This window comes from Oxyura jamaicensis, chromosome 4, assembly GCF_011077185.1.
Source record: "Oxyura jamaicensis isolate SHBP4307 breed ruddy duck chromosome 4, BPBGC_Ojam_1.0, whole genome shotgun sequence".
NCBI classification, from domain to species: domain Eukaryota; kingdom Metazoa; phylum Chordata; class Aves; order Anseriformes; family Anatidae; genus Oxyura; species Oxyura jamaicensis.
In genome coordinates this window covers 16,746,651-16,767,845 of record NC_048896.1, presented here as the reverse complement: position 1 = coordinate 16,767,845, position 21,195 = coordinate 16,746,651, and the positions used below count along the sequence as shown (strand labels likewise).

The 21,195-nt window shown below is 41.2% G+C and overlaps 1 long non-coding RNA gene across 1 annotated transcript; it reads left to right on the top strand.

Annotated features, from left to right (window-relative positions):
• The first annotated feature begins 368 nt into the window (after nt 1–368).
• LOC118165860 lies at nt 369–20,769 on the top strand. Its single transcript, XR_004750264.1, has 4 exons — nt 369–478; nt 5,593–5,741; nt 18,430–18,653; nt 20,310–20,769. It is a non-coding gene; the product is annotated as an uncharacterized LOC118165860 (long non-coding RNA).
• The last annotated feature ends 426 nt before the right edge of the window (nt 20,770–21,195 follow it).

Below are 21,195 nucleotides of genomic sequence, written 5' to 3'. Positions count from 1 at the left end.
TTCTGCATTTGCCATCCCAGGCAAATACCCCTCTTGTGCCCTAAAACCCTCTTCCCCAGTGCCAGCTCATGGGGGTTCCCACTCCTTCTGCACCCTTCACCTCTATGCAGCTCCACCCATCCCTCAGCTGCCAGGGAAAGAAAATACTAGGTGTTAATTAATGCTGCCCCGTGTTCTTGCAACATCCTCGTTGGGCTTTTGGGCTTAAGACTGGGCACCTGGGCAAGGGCTGACTGCCATCTCCTTTCTACCCTTCAGGCCCTCTCACTGCGCTCCCACGTTAAGAGGTTTGTTTGCTTTAAGAAAGCGTTTGCCGTCATTGAGAAGGAATGTATAAAATCTGGTGTCAATAAGCTTAATTGGCGTGAAGGCTTGATTGGGTTTGGGGGAGAGGTGTAGATATTGCCTCCTGCTGAACTCTCTGAAGCATCCTGGTGGCTTGGCCTTGCTGGAGAGAGCTCTTGAGCAGGAGCTTAAGGTGTGTGAGTAAAATCCTCAGATGGAAGGAATAAATGTAATTACTGGTGGGTTTTTAATGTAGCTGGTGGTAGTCAGCTCTGATCCAAAGACTGGAATTAATGCTGAGGTGTGTGGAGATGTTGGGGAGGAGAAACTTGTATGGTGGAAGAGGTGAGGTTTTCTGGGTCTGGGATAATCTGGGATTCCCAGGGAGAGGTTTGCTAGCTAAACCAGAGAGTCTTGGTTCCTGCTGGTGTGGTTCAGCCTTCCTAGGAATCAGCCTTCCTAGGAAGACGCTTCAATGTGCATTTGATTAAGAGGAAAACAGGCAGAACAAGTGGAAAGTAACAGTATGTCTCCAAAGAAAATTCCAGTAGGCAGGATCTGTTATCTGGCTTTAGCTGGGAAGTCTAGGCTAAGTAATCTCTTTTTTAGAGGTTAGCAAAGGGGGTGCAAGTGTGCACTTCAGGGTAAAAGAAATTAAAGGGTAGCACAGCTGCTAAAAAATTAAAGATGATGTATTTGCTTCTATAAATGCAGTGTGTTTGCCAGAACTTGGCAGTTGGATTAAACTCAAAGCATATGTTCTCTGACTTCAGGATTATCCCACACTGGGCTGCATCCATCAGTTCTGCTCTCTTCTTAGCAAAACAGCTGAAGCACCAGAATTGTCTAGCTGCAGTCCAGCCATCCTCGCACCTCCTCCAGTTCAGTCCTTAAACTTCCTTTTTCTTCTTTTTTCCTGTTCATTCCCTATATAGGTTCTTCCCAGGTTTTAGGTTTTCTCCATTTTCCTTTCTAATGTCTTTATTTTTAATGTATTTTCCTTATTATTTTGCCTCCGAGAAATGGCTGTCGTGTTCAATGCATTTTCAGATCAAGTACTTTTATCTTCTCTCCTTTACTTCCTTCACGTTTCAGAGGGGCTTATCAAAAGCACCCCAAAAAGATCTGATTTTCTTCTTTAACTGCACAAAAACTGAAAACAGTAGGCTTCTGGTTTCCTCATACTAGCTTTTATACTGATCAACAACGTATCAGTGTTTCCTTGCTTGTTTCAGCCTTGTTTACACTGCAAGCTCTTTATATCAGACACAGTTGTTTTATTACAATCACTTAAATGCTAGGACAATTAAATCTTGGTTTGTGTTCAAGGCAAATCCTGAACTGTTGGTAAGAGAATAACTCGGCATAGAGGCATTCATCTCCCCATATCGGGTGGTTGCTACAGTTGGGGTTTTGGTCAGAGTTTCGATGAATTCCTAAAAATAAGTTGATGATTTTCTCATCAAACATATAATGAGTGACTTCAGGTTGTCTACTGATCTCTTTAATTGGTGTGAAATCCAGGGTGGCTGGGAGTCCGGACCCTGTCTTTTTGGCTTTGTGTGTGCTGTCCTGCTGATGAACTGCCTAACGAAGTCGGTGGGCAGGGCGTTCTGCTTGTGGCCTCCTGCATCCTTGTCCAGTTCCTCGCTAAATCTCTGTGAAAGTGAGTTGGAAATATTTAGGTGAGAGTTGTATTTTCAGTATAAATTTGCTCTGATATCAAAATGTGACAGTGTTAGAGAATGAGATGAGTTTCAGTGACTTTACTAGATTTAAAACAGTGTGAGGAGAAAAAAATAAACAAAAAAGCCCATGGCCATTCTTGCTGTTTGCAGAACGAAAGACTCCTCTAGGAAGTAATACAAGTGAAGGTAATTCAGAAGGCTGTTCTGTTTACATTGAAATATTTATGCCTTGTTTTGTTTGAGTCCATTTCAATCTATGAGAATTCGAGACTTTGAATTTTCATTTTGATAAGAAAAACGTCACTTTGCAATTTAGTAAAACCATGTCTTGTAAGTTGTACGAAACGGAGCTGGGAATGCTAGAGCTGCTGTGGTTTTATGAACATACCCTAAATACAGAAGTTTATTCCCTCCAGTGACATCATCTGTGACACTTCCTTTTCTGTCCTTGTCTTCTGTTTTAATATTCTCGAACAGATTTGTCTCCTTTGCCTGGGCATTTCTTCTGCTTTGCCAAAACTCTCCCCCATTCCAAGCAGACCTCTGTGTCTCTTTGCCTTGGAGAACGCTCTTTGCACAATGTACTTTAAAAATTGCTGGTATTTTTGCTATCAGCTTCCATACAGTAGATTTATTATTTCTCAGAACCATCCTGAACAAAAAAATGGCAGGAAACTGCAGCGTAACTGGGAGCTATTTCCATATTATCACCGTGAGAGAATGGCTGCTGTGCTCGCAGTGCCTGGCCGCAGCCCTGGTTGCACGCAGAAGGTGCGATGTTTGAGGCTGCCCTTCTTCCCGTCACGTTTCCCACATGGCCCAGCAGAGGCTGCACATCTGCAGGTGGGGAAGAAGTGCACAACTAAGAATTAATAATTAATCGGATGGGTCAAAAAATAATGAGAATTGCTCTTAAAGACCTCTCAGGTACGATTGCAGTGTTCAGGCTGCCCTTCTCTCTGAGTAACTGTCACACCATTAGACTAATTAGCTGGATAGATTAATGCCATCTGAGACTCTCCTGAACACGGATGCTTTAGGAAACAATCCTGGTACATGTCTAGCACCTCCAGGAGGCTGGGCTGTCACGCGGAAGTTTCAGATTGCCTGCTGCTGATTGCAGATGTGCAAACCCAAATGATCCAATTCCCTGTATTGCTTGGTAGGAGGGTTAGGGTGGGATCCAGAATCGAGCGCTGGGTTTGACAGCAGCGTTAAGAACCGTGAAGTGAAGCTGAAGGGCAAGTAGGAGGGGGATTAGACACCCAAGGAAAAAATGGAAGAGCACTTCATCAGCACAGCTGGAAGTATTGACCAGGTGAAGAACTCCCAGAAGACTTGGTGCCTAACTGCACCAGCAAGGTGGCCCCATGCAGTCAGATGCATCCCGCAGCACGCGCTTTTTTCATAAATTATAGCTAATTGGCCAAAGGGCTTGGGAGCGGAGTTCCCTGGGGACTGATTGCCAGGGGCTGGGTGTGGACTGCTGGGATCTGTCTGCAGGAGGTGGAAAGAAACCAGAAAGCAGCAAAAAACTGGGAGGAACAGTCATGGGCATGGTCCAGAAAGGGAATGGCAAAAGGGCTCCACGAGAAGCAGAGCAGAAAGCAGGACTGGAAACTGTGCATGATTAATCTACTTGCTGTTTTCTCATTGTGTTGTGGAAACTTGACTTTATAAACTGAATTGCACCGAATGAATATCTGGTTTTTATTATCAGTCTTGTTTCTACATGGAAACAAGTCGGATCAAAGGTTGTTTTATTATTATTATTCTTTTAAGTGCCATCATATTTTACTACATCGTTTGATATCTCTCATAACCATTTTCTTTTTCTTCGTTACAAATGATTAATTCAGCCTCCCAGAATATTGCAGGGTTTAAAATTGCGTGTTTTGCCAAATAATTATTTGTTACTGGATCAGAAAACCTTGACTGGCTAGTACCGAGGGAATTCTTCCTAGCTAGTATTCCTTCTGGGTAAAGAGTGCCTCGAGACTAGAAACAAGGGGAAACTTTGGAGAATTTTGCTAAGCGTTGGTACTTACTACTAAAGTCAGAATAATAAGAAGCTCTTTGCTGTTCCTGCTTTGTGAATACGTTCTAAATGACAAAAATTTTACTCTAGAGGTTATTTATGTTTTTTTTGGATCAGGGGGGAAGCTTACAATGCACAATATTATGGAGAAATTCACACAGATCCAGGTTCCGTATTAATGTTACAGCCTGATGCACTTCTGAGGTTTTGCTGCACTGTCACTTCTAAAATTGCCTAGAGAAAGGAAAAGGCTCTCTCCCTTCTGTCAGTTTTACATCTGTGTAATTACATGTTTCTCGGGGGGATTTGCTCCTGTTTTCTCCAGGAGAGAAGTAGTCTCATAATACGGAACAAATAAATTCCACTTCCTTCCTTCAGATCTCCCAGTCAGATAGATGAAGAAAGATAATAGAAAAAAGCACTCAGACAAAAGAGTGCAAGTCGTGTTCCGTCTTCTGGGAGAAAAAGAGAGTGGAGCTGCCCTGATAGGGGCTGTAATAAGAGTTGTTTCATTGGGGGGGTTGGCGGTAGGAGGTGGGCCGCTCGCTCTGCCAGATTTTGATTTAAATGTGAACACAATGGTGAGGCACCTGTTGAGAGCTGAAAGCTTTTCTAGAGATTTTGGTGCTAATTGTCACCTCGCAGCTGGAGGATTATGTGTAACCTGAGCATTTAGCACTGAAGTTCTTATAGCAGCCTTGACAGCTATTGAAGGGAAAAGTTCCCCTTTCTTTTTTCTCTTGCAGTTAAGACCACAAAGTGGTGTTTTATAAAGTTGGTCTTTAACTTCACCTTGCTGTGATGCCCCTTCAAGGAAGAGGACTACAGCCTGCATGTAAAGCCACCATAAATGCAAGGATGTTGTTTTCACCTCAAAAGTAACTGTAATTCTACTGATTGTTGCATCGTGTGCAGAACGGAGTCAAATCTCCCATTCTCTTGCAATTGGCCCATGTGGGTTTCTTCAGTATTCTTAAAATACCTTCCATTACACGAACGTAGTAAATCTAAAGTGATCCTCTGTTGCTGCAATTGCCGAGCTAGTAATAGACAGTAGAACAGCTACCAGTTCACTTAATGCCTGCTTAAGACTCCATTCACTTCACTGAGCCGTAGGAGGATCAAATTCACATAGAATTTGATGTGAATTCATATATTTTGGCCTGTTGCAAGAAAACGGGATGCTAGTTTCATGGAGGGTTATGGTAGCAGTCTTTCATCACCCATCTGCGGACAAGCAATAGAAAGCATCGCTACTCATTGTAGTGGGGTGGCATACAAGTAGCTGAAATCCTGAAATTGGACTCCTGAAACCTAGTTCTCCTTCATTTACTCCTAACCAGAATTAACTGTGGAAGTTCCTCAAGGTTTACATTAATTTTAATGTATGAACTTTTTCTAATTCAGTGTAAGTTTAGGTTTCTTAATTGATCTTCTTAAAAAGAAGGTCAAAGAGATAGGATTGAGTTGCATATACAAGTCTAAGTTGCACTCCTAGCTTGAACGCCCTGCTATTTTTTCACAAAAGAAAGTGTGCCAGTTTTTAGAGCATTAGCTAATATTGAATTCTCTCTTATCTAGGTTCAAATGTAGTAAAGAAGAGCGAGTTTTCATGGTGAAGAACTCGATGCTGACTTTACAAATGTGCTGATGGAGCACGTGATAAAAACTAAGAATAATGAGGGCCAAAGGAAAATATTCTACCTCCTTCAGCTGTGACTTCTACAAAGGTAAGATTGAAAACCCTCATGGGAAATGAAAAAGTGAAGAGCTTATCTGGAATATCTCAGTTAAAGAGCCATAACTTCTACAATGTGTTGTCATGTTTGCTTTTTTGGTTTGCTATTCAAAAGGGTGGAATTAATTACATGTAATTGTTGCCCAGTAGGCTTTAAACAATTTCCTTGAAAGTGTGACTGTCTTACCTTTGGTCTGCAATTTCCAGTGGATTACCTGCAGCTTTCTAAACAGGTAGCCATACTCTCACTGTTCACATCAAGTGAATGTTATTTGCTGGGATACTGATGAATCAAAACGAAATAATCACTTCAGTACGGTAATGACATCAACTTTTATTATCTTAGTTCAGCACGGTTGCAAGTATAAATCTACTAAAAAGACCAGGAAAAAGATACGTACACATGCAACGGTTTTAAAAGGCATAGTCGCTTGTGTTAAAAGATGCTAATTAGTAGGACTGGAAATACTTAGAACTTTTGTCTTTTTGAACGATTGACTCATTTTGGAAAATTAAAAAAAGTAGAGTGGTGAAAGGAAATCTTCTTGTTGAAGAAATGTAAAAGTAACATTTTTGGCAGGCCACTTTGGGTGACGTCATTCTACAGAATGTGCTAAAGTCTGTTATTTTACAGCAGGAACTGATTTCTCAAGGCAGGCAGAGTCTATGGGCACTTAGTGTTGCTCTCAACTTTAGCCAGCCAAGATCTGTGCTTTTTTACACCTCGTTTGATGGTAATAAACCATGCACACTTTCAAATATGGGACCCAGAGGCTTTTTTCACATATAATACATATATGTGCGTGCGTGTGTGTTTGAAGTCTTCTGTACACTGTTCATTGTGTGGGTTTATCTCTTGGCTGAAGATGTGCTCGTTGCTAGCATTCAGTTCTTGTTGCCTTCTGGAATGGGTTCTGGCAGATAAGAACATTAAAAGTCGCATTGCATTTGGGAAGGCAGAGGGTACCTTTTTTTCCCCATACTGTCAATTTCTTGTGAGGCGACAATTCCTCGCTGTTCCTCCCCAGATGCTTGCTAATACTCAGGCAATAGGATATCAGAGCAGCTACAGTTTGGTATGCATTTGTTTCTTCATGAGTGAGAATAGGTCTTAGCTCTAAATTACGTTACCTTGAGTGCAAACCTTCAGTAAATTGCAAAAAGCTTTTCCTGTATTTAAAGGATGAAGTAGTAACAGGATCAGGCTCTGAAATTATCCAAGAGGGAGCATGAATTAAGCACTCTTTGGAGGGCTTAAGGATTGTCCAGTCTAAGAACCACTAAATGTAGCTTACTTGTGTGCTAATGTAAGGGAGAACTTGTATTTGTTAGTTTTGTATAACTACTTTTACGTAACATCTGTTCTGTCCCAAGTATTTGGACTGCTGAGCCTAGTTGTATCGTACAGGTACTTGAAAACAAAACTCTACTGAATACAACTAGTAGCAGAGAATTCTCAGGGCCTGACCCACACCTGGCAATCCGTTAAGCTGTAGAAATCCTGTGGACTGCTAATGGAATAGCATGTCACTTGGCGTAAATTAGACTGGCATTACCATTATTGCATCTGAAAGTAAAGATGCTAAATATGTTTCATGTCTATTCTTTTTCCGTTGTATTTTATTTCTGGTGAGAAATACCACTGCAATAGTCTGATTTATACCACTGAATAGTCTGGAAATTGCTGTTTCTAGGTGTTTATTTTAATAATGTTTTATTACTCGAGACCCCAAGGTCTTTTGTCTTCTTATTTCTTGTGTGCTAGCATGGCAGTACTGCTTGGGGACTTAGTGTTGCAGAGAACTTGCTATTCACTAAGGAAAATGTGTGAAAAATGTCTAGAATGGAAATCCACGGGAGCTTCTTAAGGTTTGTGATGTCTCATCTCTGTTAGCAGAATGCATGTACTTGATCTAAGTTCAGTGAACCCTTCTAACTTTACAAATTACATTATATAACTTTCTCTGTTTTTAAGGTAAACTGGCCCTAATGCTGAAAACAAGGTTTTGAAAGACTTGTTTGTAGGGAAGTTGTCCCAGCTCCTTGCAGGTGGAATCATGGAAGAACAGCAATTGCACAATAGGCAGACCTGGCTCAGCTGCCTATTACGAAGTTTGGCGTTAAGTGGATGAGGAAGCTGGGTTAGGAACCTGAAAAGAATTAAGATGGAAAGGACAGGGGCTATGGATCTCGTACATAGGCAGGTTTCGGGGAAGGAGTCAATACCAACCAGGCAAGATACTGATGGAAGTGATGAGGAAGTCTGGGGCTGGATAACGGATTATCCAGGCTGCCATCTTTTCTCATATTGATGAGCCCGGTACAGGGAACTAGAGAGAGAGAAGAAACTGAAATAGTTTTGAGGATACAGGAAAGAAGAGATTTATCTATATCAAGAGTAAATATGAAAAATATAAAATATAAAAATTCTCTGGAACCCAGTAGCAAATATGCACCATTTCAGAGTCCAGAAGGAAACTGGAGATTCCCTGACTTGCCATTCCTATGCTACCACCAAATACCTGCCAAGTTGTTGGGGAAGGGTGTGTTAGCCCCTTTTGGTGTGGTGTGTTTCAGGGATTGCTATGCACTGTTACCAGACATTACTCCTAGCTCATGGCAGAGGTCTGCGTGGTATATCTAAAGGTTGTAGCCTTTGAGATGCGTCAGTGTCAGCATGAAGCCAGGTGCTGGAGGATTTTTTTTCTTAATCATAAAGCTGAAAACTAGACCTCTTAGAAGTTTTAAAGTGCTAAACAAAAGGTTTTCTTTCTTTTTTTCCACCGCCTATATGTGTGCGTACTTAGTGGTACGCAGGTACATTTAGTCTGCCACTTCTTTCTGTGCCCGGTGCTTGCTTAAGTGCCCACAGTGGATCTACTCTGAGGAGACTGCAGGTATTAAAGAGCTGTTTTCTCTAGGATCCTTACATCACTTCTTGCCCCAGTTGGTGTTGATGGATAGGGCTGATGGGCTGCAGGAAGAGGGTCGTCTCTTGGTAGCATAGAGCAACGCTGTCCTGGAGAAACAGATTGTGTGCTGACGCCTACCATCAGGTCAGTGTTGTTAGGGGAGGCGTCGGGCTGTCAGGATTTGTGATGTGGAGGCTTTCTGGGTGCGTGGCTTGAGGCTGTCATGTCCTGTGTATGAGTGTGAAGAAAGGTGTTCAGGTGTGACTAGAGCCAAAAAGTAGAAGCTACGTTTAGGCAATCTGAAAAATAATGTTGGTAATCTGGAAAATATGGTTCTGGGCATCTTGAACTAGTTCAATTATAACTGCTCGACGCTTTTGATCTTGCTTTACTTCAACTTCCTATTTGAAAATAGGACTCTCACTTAAATGAGGAGGGTGGTTACAGAAATTAGTGTTTATGGAGTGTACAGCTTCCATAATGGTAAAAAGCACATAGGGATATTGATTTTTGTCTGCACAAAAGACTTCAAGTGGATTATAGTGGACGATATCAATGGCAAGATTTGAACAGTGGAGATAAAACCATCTGAATGGTTGTTTATCAGATTCCCTTGTGAGCCCTGGGCAAAGAATGGTTCTTACACAATAAAATTTGGCAATAATGAAAGTTTCAGACTTCATAAAATACAATGCAAATTTTTCCTTAATTCTGTTTCCAAGTAGTTATCGATGCTCTTTATTGGTACTATTAACCATTTCATATTTGAAATCCTTGTCAGCTGGTGAAGGTCTAATTTCTGAAGAGAAAAGTCACTGCCAGGTGGGTGAGTGTCCAGTGTCATCATAGTATCCCTTGGCTACTGTAATCAAGGAGGAGCTTGTGTCTCTGTGCTTGGTGTTGTCCAAATATATACGCTTTTAGATGTAATTAATCTTAGCAAGCCTGAATTAACAGAATCCAATTGTAGTGTTTACATTATGACTAGACTTTCCAAATAAAATAATAATAAATCCATGTATATTTGAAATACAAAAGGCTTAGTACCTAATTGCAAAGCATAAGCTACAGCAGTGAATATAATGGAGGCTTCTGTAATTATTTCATTTCTTTCTTTTTTGTGTGTGTACGGTCATGTATGTGTACAGCTGTGTTTAGATGTTTAAATGCCTTCTTGAAATACACTCTGCCTTCTGCAAATTATCTAAGTAGCAGCTGCTGTCTGCCGTGCAAGCCAGGCATCGTGGGGTAGAGTAAAATTCTTCGTCTTTCTCCATGAGGCATAATTTTACTAGGCTCTACCTTAAATCATAAGGATGCCTGCTGAGTATGCTCTGCTGTTAGGATTTTTGGGTTATTGCAGCACAGAGGTAGGATTTTTTTTTATTTTTTTTGCTTTTAAAATTAAAGCTTTCCAAGCTCAACTGCATTGAGTTATTTATATGTGAGCAACTGGTAGTCAGAAGAGGTGCTAGCACCGATTTGCTGGAAGAGCCCAGTGATTGCTCTCTAACAAAGACCCAGTTAAACTCAGGAGTGTCCTAAGCCGACCTTATGGATGTAGTGGGCTATTGTGCAAAAAGCAGGAAAGCAAACACCCCTTCTTCTAGTGGAAAAACTGGAAGCCCCTGCTCGAGGAAATGGGAATAGCATGGAAATGTCTGAGCAAAATTACAGGATAAGGTAACTCACGTATACCGTGGGAAGGAAATATGCACAGGGTCTGTTACCCTAGTGCAGCTGTGGCAGTGTAACGTACTCTCATTTTCCTTTGCAGTGGTGTGTCTCTGCTTTGTCGTGTTGTGTAACCCGTGTTCTCCCTTTCTGATATAGGACTAACTTGATTCCCCAGATTTTCTTCATTTCAAGGGTCTTTTCATAATATTACATTGTAAGGTATTTCAGAGGCAGAGACCATATCTTATTTATTGCTTTTATGAGTCATTTAGCCCATTTTTGGATGCTTGACAGATAATAATGTGTCTGATTGCATCATGTGGTATACCAGGTCTGTAGGAAAACAGGCTTTCAACTCTGTAATGAAGTCTTAAGTTTGATTTAGTGTTTACTCATTTGACAGCAGATGCTAGCCAGAATACAGATCATTTAAATTCTATGAACTGACTAAGCCAAAGGCACTATAAAACCAAGTATCATCAGTGTGCATCTAATAGTTCACACAGTGTAACACTGTCTAGATTTTCATCATTAATGTTCCAGGAATAAACATGGAGCACTGGATAGAAGAAAAGCTGGACAGATTTCAGCTGGAAAATATTGGCAGTATCTAAACGTTCTATAGAATAAAATCTCAATGGCTGTCGCTTTGCAATAGTTCTGCTACAATTGTTTCCCAGTTGTTGAACCCTTCTGGAATTTGAAAAACAAACCAAAACTTTATTTTTTCCCCACCCCACGTAATTTTCAGAAAGCTGATGCACTGCTGGGATGGCATTGGCCAGGTCTGGGGACACAATGCTCGATTTCAGCGGTAGAGGGAGGAGTACTGTGTTCTTTTTCCTCCTGAGGGACCTGACAATTCATTTCAAGAAAGGCATAGTTCTGCAGCAAGTATTAAGCCAAGTAAATTTGTTCAGTTATTGCCTGTCATACGACAAATGAATCCAACAGTTTCCATGGATGTAGGGTGTCGGAAATCCAAGGTCTAAAATGCTTTTGGTGAAACGTGTGTGAAGGACGGATGAGTTAACATGTTTTGTCTTACTGTTTTAATGGGGCTGCCATGGCTTAATCAATTTGAGTAAGTGCTTTGGGACTGAAGCCCAGTCGTTAGTTTCAAACCCAGTCCTCTGCTTGGCTTGGTTCCAGCAGACTAATGCTCCAGAGACAAAAGCCAGCCCTTGAGTTGGTGCTAACCGAGACCACTTTCTTCCAGAAGACAGCGTGCAAAGACTCGTGCTCTAGGATCAGGAATATAACTGAGTTACTGTAGCTTAGCAGCTCGCTGTCAGTGGGCTGAGCCGCAGCAACTGAATGAGAACATGCTTAAAGGCTGGCACAAACGGACCCTGAAATGTACGGGGGCGGCTTTCAGAGCAGATCTTCCTTAGGAAACTAAATGGGAGAAGCAGAGCTTTAGAAACCTTCCCTCCAAACACAGACCTGCGAAGCAAATGGATGTGGAATGTAAATACGGGTAGCGGGATGTCATTGTCTGAAGGCTTCTGAGGCTGAAAGTAAGGCGGGAAGGATGGGAGTAGTGGCAGAAGGGAAACAATAGACGTAGGCGTAAGAGCTCTGGTGTTAAGGGAAGGCAGAGATGGAAGGAATGCTACCTAGAAAGGGGCTGGGGCTGATGAACAGAAAGCTACCGTTTTGATCCCTGCGGCATATAGGAGTATACAGCTTCATGTGATCTTTGCAAACGGGGAGGGCTGCAGTGAAAGTACTTGGCTCTACCAACCATCTTGATTCACCCAAATGTCTAAGGCCCTGAAGTCTGCCAGCTCATTCAGGTCTGAAAGAAGAAGTGATGATCAGGAGATGCTTCAGGAGCTCAAAAATGTCCCCAAAGCGCTGTGGCTAAGCCTAGAGGTTTCATAAAAATAAATGCGTAGAGTTTTCCTAGAAAGTGCCAAGAGGTGCCTTTGTAATAGTGTCTGGGTAGACAAATCCCATTTTTAATGTAGAAGTGTGAAATGTTGGGACGGATCTATGGTTCCTCCTGTTAGGAAGAAGTTCAGGGGAACACAGGAGACCAGGAAGGCTCTGAGATTTCTCAGCAGAGTAGGAGAGATAACTATGTCCAAGTGTTAAGTAAGTAAGAGAACTTTTTTACCAGTATATGCATAGTCATATGAATTATATGAAAGTATAGGAGTGGGGTGGGACATTTATTGACTTTTCCCCTTTGCAAATCCTTGCATTACTTTCTCTTTTAAAAAAAGAAGTTGAAAGTAGTGCAAAACAGACTTAGCATACTTGATTCTGTTTTACATCGTACCTCAGCTGAGTGGCTGGACAGGTCAACCAAGTCACGCAGTGCTGCAGGATCTACGAAAGGCTTCTGCGACGAAGATGGTAATGGCTTAGGGGGTCAGTCATCAATTTCTGCATAACTAAGTACCAGGAAGCAAAGTGGGGGACTATTTGCTTAGGTCTGTTCCCGTGTCTTGCAGCTTGAGAACTTCCATTTTTATCACCTATGTCTCTAGGGAATAGGTGCCCAGGTGTAGCTGCTTGGATTTGCAGAGCAAGATCAGCACTAGGAGACCAGAGATGCCCCTTGGAGACATTTGACTTTGCCATGAATTTCAGCTGTTCTCTGGAGAAGAGATGGTCATGATGGAACCTGGAAATCTTTTTTTATGGCTTTGACTTTTAATGCCTGATCCTAATGCAGCTTTTGACACATACGAAGACACAGAAATAATACATTCCTTGTGAAAACAAGGAAGAGGGTCAGTGATGGAAAAAAATAATAGAGGGGAATGATTCAGTTAGACGCTGGCCTTTTGGAAAAAAATGGACCATGAGGACTCTTTAAAATATAGCATGAAGGTAGAACAAAGTGTCACAAATACAGCCCTCTTCCAGATCGATCAGCAGGCAGCAATGTCGCTCAAAAAGCAAAGTTCTGTGATACCAATACCAACACCTTCAGTTATGTGGCCAGTTGAGCAGCAATAATGAGGGTTATGCTCCGTGTAATGAGATCTTCGCTCTGTGCGGAGCGAGTTCAGCGAGGGTTATTAGGCTGGAGTATCTAATGCAACTAAAGAGAAGTTCCAGACCAGAGTTGTCTAATTGGTTTCAGATGGAGGCACTGCATGGAAACGTATGAACGTATGCCCATCCAGAACTTGAGAACTGCTTTTCAGAATAGATTTCTGAAACTGAAAAAAAAATAAATCTGGGTAGCTGTGAAAAGGGATGATTGAATCACCTGGTGTTTTATTATGGCTAACGTCTTCATAAAAATGCCAGCCATGACTGACTGACAAATTCAGGCATTAAAAACTTGACTAATGTCACTCAGATGAAAGAGCTGGGCATCGCAGATGACTTTTATTTATTTATTGGTTTTGTGGTGGTGATTTTTTTTCCAGCTGATAATTTGTTGTGCTTCAAAGGCCACAGGGCATGATAGCACTTAAACTCCACTTCTGAGAAAAGATGAAGGGAATATCTGAAACTTATTCTGAAACCTGAAGTCATAGCTGTGGAAGCTCAAATACTTTCCATTCAAACTGAAAAAAAACTTCCAAGTTTCAGCTCAGTTCTTGGATCAATAGTAGGTAATAATACTCCGGCTGAGTTATCAGAAGACTTGTTCCAGAGGCTCTGTGCTCAGTCACATAAGGCACAATACTAAGTTTACAAATGTAATCCTTCATTCCAGTAGGTACTGCTACTATTATCCAAAATGTCATGGACGGTGAAGAAAAACATTTTTAGGGTAACCTAGGAAGTTTCAGACAACTCGTATTCACTGTAGTTGTTTGTTTTGTGTGTCAAAATTCCCTAGACAGTCCTGGAAACTTTATCGATGTCTCTGTGTACATGCGCAACCTGTTCTTCATGTCTCCTTTCTAACTACATACGTGGTTTTGGCTGTTATAACAGCACTGGCCATGTAGACCATGGGTCATCATGAGCCACCAGGATAATGCTCTCCATGTGCCAAGATCTTTGTAAAGAAAGCGTGAGTTAAAGCACTCTGTTGGACTGGGCTTTTCTGCAGTGTCTGTGTTGCAACCATGCGAGTGCTAGATTCGTGGCTAGCTCCCTCCAAGCATTTTCAATACAAGGTTTCTCAGAAAGAAACCCAGAAGGCAAAGTTGTGTTTTCGCTGCAGTCCGTCACAGGGTGTACAGTGGTTTAAGCAGGGCTGGTATTCGCTTCTTGCTAATGGCAGTATCTTGATGTGTAGTTCCTGCCAGGATTTGGTCTCATACAGTTTCTGACCACATCTGTTCAGAACCAGAGGACTAGCTGGCAAAGGAGCAGAAATTCTTTCATCAGCTCTTTGAATAAGGATCAGCTACTTCTAACTTACCATGGGGCAAAAACATTTACACGGCATTACCACAGCACAGGTGATGTACCCTGAAGGTTCATAACCCAGTTTACCCTGCACTAACTTGTTCACGTATCCGCGTCTTAATTTTATGGTAGCCGCTTTATTGTGTGAATCTGTTGTAATTAGCATGAACAATACATCAATATCATGTAAGGGAAACAAGCCCTATTTTAAGAAAATTTTCATGAGATTAAGTAGTATTATGGTGAAACAAACAATTCTGTGAGCTCCTCTGAATGCTTAGCAAACGGCATTTCTAATTAAACGAGTTTTGCTTGCCTCGTGTTCTTCTTTGTATTGCACAAATGGTTGGAGCAGAAAACGGTTATTAAAGCCAGGAGTGTGCCTAATAACTGGTGTGATAGAAAAGCAAATTGGTAGCTCAGTACCTTTTTAAAACAGCTGTAAAGTTTTTACTTGGTAGCAGAAGTCAATTGATTTTTTCCTTTCTTCCCTGCTTTGCTTTTGGTCTGTGGTCCGAGAGGTTTCCCCCCCTCACAGCTGGTTGCAAAGGAGCCAGGTTCAGCAGCTCACACCTGTGTAAGCATTTGAGGTAGAATGGTGTGAATTAGCCAAAAGCTGCTCGGCTACAACTGTTATGCGCTGAGGTGACTGAGGAGGGAGCTGCTACTGCGAAGGGTTTCCTCGCCACATAAACTAAAAATATATTTTTTTAATCCAGGTCTTGGATTTTTCCACTTTGTGACAGTGTTGTTTGTATTGGGCTTTTCCTTAGGAGGCATGTGGGGTTTTTACTACATTGTCTGATTAGGTTATCAGCAGAACTCCTCTGCTTCTGCTCTGAGAGGCTTTGTGCCACTTTTATATATTCGTTTACTGCATCAATATGAGAACATTTAACAAGTGTGTCCTGAAAATAAAAACAGAACTTTCCAGAGTGGGGTTGTCCATTTATTATCATTGTATTTTTAACTTCCAAATTTTTAATTTGAAGTGGTCAAGCTATAACATGAAATTTTGTTCAAAACATACTTACCCTTTAACTCTGCTTCCTTGTTGTTTCAGGTCTCTTTCACACAAGTAAAAGGCTGGCAGACTTTCCCCTTGGAAACAGCTCTGAGGAACAGTGTTACCTGTTCTCGTTTAGGTAGAACCATAAAAAAAAAAAAACCTCTACTGCCTGACTATGGACAAAAAGCATATTTTTATTTACAGATTTTCTGAGAGTATAACTTCAGGAAGAAAATGAAATAGGCGTAGAGTGAATGTGTTACAAATGCATGGTTTAAATAGCTCAGTTCTACAGCCAGTTTCAGGTTCTATTTATTACTTATTACTTTTTTTTTTTTTCTTTTTCCTAGCTACAGAAATAGAACTGGTCTCCTTCTGTTTTACATCCCTAGGCATCTACTTTAGGCTCTCCTGTACCGGAGAGGTAGCTTTCTGGAGGCATGGAGCCTATGAGACAGTACAACAGCCAGTGAAGTCCGCCCCGTTAATAAGGCCTACTCTGTTTATTATATGCTGCTTGGAGGGAAGCGCCTCCAGTAGGTGTCTGCTGGGGTTTGGTGAACAGATTTTTTGTGAACTTTGAAACCAAAGCAAACTCTAGTGGCGCAAAGACCAAGAAACTGTGAGGGAGGACACAGCGCCCAGCTGGAGAGGTTGTGATGTTCACCTAAAAGTCAACAGATACTCTCCTACGTACGAGTTTCTTTCAAAATACAGTCCATGGGAGGACCGTAGTCTTTTTGGAATATGTCATTTGTAGATAAGGTAAATTGATAGAAAACTTAACACTTAATCTGCTTGTTTTGACTGCAGACTGTTGTGCCAGTAGCGTGTGTATGAACTCCATTGCATGGAAGTCAACGCCCTCCTTTTGGGAGATTTAGTTCCTTCCTGTTGGAATGCACTTGAAGAGGTAGAGCTGAAGCAGGTAGCTTCTGAGCAAGGTGGTTGTTACTTACTATATTTGAGCACCACCTTGGCCTCAGAATGAGAATTGCTCTTGGGGAGCATGGCTGCTTTGGCAAAAGGAGAAAAACTGTTTCCTGGGATTAACGACAACTACTGCTGCTACTGTTATCTGGCTTTTGTATTTTTGCTGGCAAAAGTTACTGTCTTGCTTTATTTAATTCCAGTCAGCTAGTCTTACTCAGTTCTGTGGTGCAGGGGAGTCATGTTATTTATGGCTGGTGGATGTCAGATAGAACAATTCATTAAGCTCCTAGACCAGTTGATGCTTTATTTTCTTTTAACTCGTTCCTGTGTGTGCTTTTACTGCTATCATAAAGATGTCGTAGCCGCCCCAAACTGCTCATTTTTTTTTTACTTTATCTTCTTTGTTACCAAAGACCTTACTTTTCACTGCCAATTTTGGCTGAAAACTTCATGATACATGGGAGAAATTTTACTTGCAAAACCCCTGTCTCAGTATTAAATGGTTTTAGAGGGATAAGGCATAGTCCAGGAGCCTTTCTTTTAGTTTCTAACTATTGGATGGGGCAGCCTGTAATACCACACGATGTTACGCAGGAGTTATTCACTGGATGTGTTTTTTTCCTTATTGACACATGGCTCATTATCTTTGTTTTATGTAGCTGGAGTTTGCCCAGTGAACTGTCATGGATAACTCTGAGTATCTTATACAAAAAAAATTCAAGCACGTTTCCAGGTTTGGCCGGCCACTGGGGCCCATCCCATTTTAGATGACTTGAGTGGGAAAATCTCCTGGTTTTGCAGTGCTTTGACTTAGTCTAGTTCAAAAGTTAGACCAGGTTTCCCCATGTGCACCACTATTATGGGACAAAAAGAGAAGCTGTGTGCTATGTCAAAAATAAAACAAAAACCCAACCCACAAAGCAGGATTCTGTTGTAAGCGAAGTCTGTACAGATTTATATTCGATGCGATATCCCTGCCTTTGCAGATACACAGGGTAGGCATCAGAGCAGTGTTGGTTCCAGTGACTTTAATGACTCATTCTGTATTTCTTTTCCTTTCTCTCTTTTAACTTCTTATTTTTTTTAGCATGAATGTGGCACTTGCAAAAGTCAAGGAGAAAAAACATTTGGCTTTGGCAAGCACAGAGTGGGCAGAGAGTATAAAATTCCACACACAGCTGTGCCAGTGTGCTTCAGTCCTAACTTCACAACATTTCCTGCTATTCCAGAACTGGGCCTGTCTTAGAGAGAGTGCCAGTCATGACACTTTTTATGGTGGTTTTGTGCTCTGCACAAATGGGGGCTAGAATGAAAGCAGCAGACTAATTTTAGTTCATGATCTTAAGTTTTGAATCCAGGTCTGCAGAAGTAAAAGATTAGTGCATTAGCTCACTGAAAATTTGAGCCTGTTCTCCAGCTGGGCTTTCTTGACCACCTGCTAACTTGTTGATATGGTGAGAGATTAGGTTCTTTGGGTCCAATTCTGACCTCACGTACCCCGGTGTAACAACTGCTTTTTTGTATCATCAGTTTCAATTGTCTAATTTAAATTCAGCAAGGCCTAGATCTTCATGCATTTTACTGCTTTATATACGTTTTTGTTGCTTGTGTAACTTTTCCCCTCCAGTTTCTATGCTTCCTACACCATTCTTTATTTACTAGTCTTGTTTTTCCATAGTTCCACCATAAATTAGCCTACTGCGTTATTTGCCTGCACGGTCTTTTGCTCTTTCAGTGATCTAGAATGCACCTAAAATCCTGTTCCCTTCTTGATATTGCTCTTTCACTACTTAATAAAGTTTCTTGGCAATAATTTGCAGGCAAGATAGCACATCCTGTTGTGCCTCAGACAAGGAGAATATCAGTTGTATGAGGTTGTTCTGAAATCAGGGCCGCGATCCGCCCACAGGCCAGCTACCTTATTCAACTCCTTTGAAGCTCCGTGTGAGTCCTGGAAGGAATTTGGCTGCTCCCAGGTGCTTGATGTGTGCTGTAAGCAAGTCCCAAGACTTGCTGGAAGCAAGAGGGAAAGGCTGCATCCTGGGTAAGTCACTGACCTGGAATGGCTTCATTTCCTTGCTCTGACAGAGATTTCCTCTGCAGTTTTGACCCTATCATTTAATTGCTCCAAGCCTCAGTTTTCTTATCTATGTGCTGTCTAGAGATAACAGTGCCTCCATGCATCCTAAGTGGAAGTAGGTGTGCTTAGGCTTGTTTGGCAAAACAAGGACATCGTTGTCTCAGGAGGGCTAAACTTTTGCATACCATCAGCTCTGTTGACTTGTCCATCGTTTTCAGAAGCACTCAGGTGGATTTTCAGAAGTTAATTCCAACTTTTTCTTGACCGTTTACTGGTAAGAAGAAAAAAATCTCAGCATAATGTTTTACTTTAATCTAAAGTCTGCTTTTAAACTGACTGCAGTACTGGAATTGTTTCATATTTCTAAGATTTTTCTTCTTTAGAATAAATAATATTTGCTTCTGTAGAACAGAATGATTTTTTAGTTGTAATCTGGCATTACAATAATAGATGGTATTTTGTAAGGCAGATTCCCACACAAAGAATTAAAAATCTTTGTTCATGACCCGAATCAAATTCAGGTACCTGTCTTGTTTTCAAACCTGGGTGAGAAAAGAAAAAACAAAACCCAACGCACCTCAAAGAGCTGAATGTTAGAGTGCCATCTAGTGCTTCATTAATTAACTGATTTACCGCAACTTCTGCGTTTCTCCCACTCTCCCTTATGCCTGATCTCGGAGGGCTTACTTGGAAAAGCTTACTGCAGGTTCTGAAGGTTGATGGTGAATGAGCCCTCTTCTGCTGACTCGAAGTGCTGAGCAACCGCATGGAAAAGAAAACTGAAACCTTTTTCCCTGTAAATTTTACATGATTTGGTAGAATGTACAGTGAAAACCTGGACTTGAGTTGCAACAACAACGTGATATATATAAAAATACATATATATGAGAGAAGTCATGATGATCTGATTCTTTACCTTATAATGGTCACTGAAAATAGACTATGATAGGTGAACTGATAGAAGAGCAGTGTGGGGAAAAAGAATAAAACCATCATGCTTCCATTAAAATGAGCATCTAGGAGTTTGGGAGCTAATCCAAACTAGAGGAATCTCTTGAGTCTGTTTTGATGTGAAATAACACTTAAGTTAGTATTCACTGATTAATTTTAACCTCTTTTTGGGGCAAACTGGCTAAATATGATTTAATACTATGATAGAAGTAGCTGGGGTTAGGTGATCACAGAGGTGTTGGTTTTATCAGGATGCGATGTCAGTATGATACTACTGATTTCAGTGAACTCAGAACTTTGTTAGTTAATGCTGTTGTAGGTGATGTTGCAACTGGGGGTGAAGATGTGTATCTCAAGCAGAATCTTGTGAACTTAATATAGGCATGGCTGTTTCTTGACAGCTGAGACACCTTTATTCCTTTTGAAAGGAAATTAAAATGGAAGAAAAATCTGTAAGTACTTTTGATATCTCTTCAATTTTTTTATTTTTCTTGAAAGCTCTGTTTTTAAAAAATACCATTCAAAACTGCTTTCCCCACATCTATTCGATAAGGGGTCTATGAAACCTAGACTGAAAATTTCACTCTGGTATGATATTACATGTTCCTGTGTTTGCTTTTTAACTGGGCTGCTCACACAGAAAATTTTCTCCCCTTCTTTATCCCCAAGGAAATGGCTCTGAATAATGAAGAGCCCTTCCTTGAGAGAACTGGTCACCAGCCCAATTAAAGAGGAGCCTCCCCTACCTCATCCTGGCAAGCAGAATGTTTTTCTGGCATACAAGTTCTCCAGTCATGCCAAATAACCACTGTGGGATTTCTCGGGTCCCTAATGGCTTTTGAAAAAATACAGTATGTAAGCCATTAAAGTACTGGCTCTGGGACTGTTTCCCAAGTAGATCTGTGTAGAAGCAAATGGCAACTCTTGCATTTTGTCAGTCTTCAGGTTTTTACTTTAATCTTCTGTCCTTTTGAGAAACTTCCTATTACAGGATCTCAAAGTGTCATATAAGCACTAGTGAATAAAGGGCTGTAGCTTGGCTGCATACTTGAATCTCACTTTGCATTAACTTACTGAGTGATTACAAGCAAATGAGGCTTTTCATAAATACAAAGTAGGAATTAAAGTACTTGGGTGATAATTTATTTGGCACAGATCTGTCTTTTGTTCTATTATACAAGAGCTAGCACAGCAGGAGCACAACTCTAGAGTGAGTCCTGAAGGGCTACCACAGTCCAGGTATTGTGCTGAAACTAGTGCTGCGCTTACAGGTGTGGGATGGGACTTCGTGCTCAGGTATCGTAACAGATCATCAAAAGCAATTAGCACAGAATGAAATAATGCAGGTGGAGTTGTTTTGCTTTAGGATCCTCCTATAAAAGGTTTTACATACCTTCAAATTGAAGGTTACCTACATTCTGTTGTGGTGAATGTATGACTAACCACCCCATCCCCAATCAACAGCCAGAATTCCTCATCTGTTTGAATTGCTTCTGGATGCCTTTTTTTTGGATAGCAGTTCTTTTGTTGAAAGTTATGAAAAGTAAGGCTGACC